Below are 1,524 nucleotides of genomic sequence, written 5' to 3' on the forward strand. Positions count from 1 at the left end.
GGGGGGGGGCAGTGTTTACAAAATAGAAACTCAAAAGCTTCTAAATATTGACTTACTAAACTACTAACATGTAGTTACTAAAACTGAAAATTGTAAACAACTGAAATTAGAAGCTAACAATGACTGAAATTAGAAACTAATTAACTAATATCTCCATCAGTAGCCCAAACCGTGGGCCATTTAACCAGACCTGGTCTACCCAATCAGCCACTAGGGTCGACCCTCTTCTTCCTTCTTGAGTAGACCTTCAGACCTACATCAGATGTAGATAATGAGACCTTTAACATGCTGAAGGACTCGGGCCACTCGATTGACACCAACTTGCTAGGGGCGAGGACTTTCTTTCCCGACATGGATTGTCCCCAGGTGACATGTTACGTTAGGGCAAACACTTTCATTTCCTTTCCTTTGTTTATATTTATCTGACAAACCAAGGGAGGGGTTGAGAATTCAGTCTCACCTATCATCTAAGATAAGAGGATCAAGTTATAGAGTTTGTGGTGCTCCAAAGCCCCTAAAAGTCAGCATTGGAAATGTCACATTTGGTGATGTTCTTACCAATTGGTATTTCCCCTCCCCTATAGGGGCATATGATTACTTTTAACCTTTAGGGTGTTGTGAGGCACTGTCAAGCATCAGCGTCTTCGACCGCTCGAGCAAACCTTCATCAATAATTAGGTGTTCCCACGATCATTGCGCCTTCACTTCCCGTAGTTAGGGCACTTCGCGAACAAGCACTAATCAATGCTCAATTTGTAGTGCCGCTCGGTCGGGACACTACCCAGGCGGCCTTTGCCTCCAATGTTGCTTCCAACCAAAGCCGGGCCCAAGTGCAGCAGGAGAGGGAGAACAAGACAGTCGATCGCCCTCAACCTGGAAAGAGGAAACTGGTGTTGACCGCTGAATTGGCTGCTCGACGAAGCATCAACATGGCGGTGGAGACCGCACTCCCTTCAAAGAGGAAGTCAGAGACGAAAGCAGTGACAAGTCCGTCGGAGCACTAGGAGGGTGAGAAGGAGCCTTTGCTTTACAACCCGAGTACTACTGGTTGGGCAGCTTGGCCTGTGGAAGGCCAGGCGGCAGAGCAACTAGTTCGGATTGGTGGTTTTTCTCCATCAAACGGCTCAGAGCAGGACCTTCCGCTTTATGAGGGCCCCGAGGTATGAACCCTATTTCTTGGTGGCCCTTTTAGGCTGGTCGCCTCTGGGTCTCCCAACCGCAGTTCCCCGAGGCATTGGCCTTCCCCAGGAGAAGTGGAGGTTGCAGAAGCTCATGGGGATTGTGTGGCCGTTGATTACCAAAACTAGCTATGGATCATCCCCTGAGACAGTTGCCCGATTTTTGTAGAGAACTTTATAGCCTTCTACTGGACCCGTACCTGCTGCTTCTCCCGGGATCGCCCGATCCTTGAGGAGATGTCAGAGGAGCTCAGTTGTAAGGGGAGAGTTACTTTTCCCCGAGTGAGTTTTTGACTTGGTATTTTGGATTTGTTTTTAGCTTTCCGAGTATTGACTTTTTTTTTTT

General features: G+C 47.8%; 1 protein-coding gene across 2 annotated transcripts in view; it reads right to left on the reverse strand.

Annotated features, from left to right (window-relative positions):
• LOC122089063 (probable sugar phosphate/phosphate translocator At1g06470) overlaps positions 1 to 1,524 on the reverse strand; it is a 93,166-nt gene that overhangs the window by 578 nt on the left and 91,064 nt on the right. The window lies entirely within an intron of this gene.

The sequence above is a fragment of the Macadamia integrifolia genome, chromosome 9, assembly GCF_013358625.1.
Source record: "Macadamia integrifolia cultivar HAES 741 chromosome 9, SCU_Mint_v3, whole genome shotgun sequence".
Classification (NCBI taxonomy): Eukaryota; Viridiplantae; Streptophyta; class Magnoliopsida; order Proteales; family Proteaceae; genus Macadamia; species Macadamia integrifolia.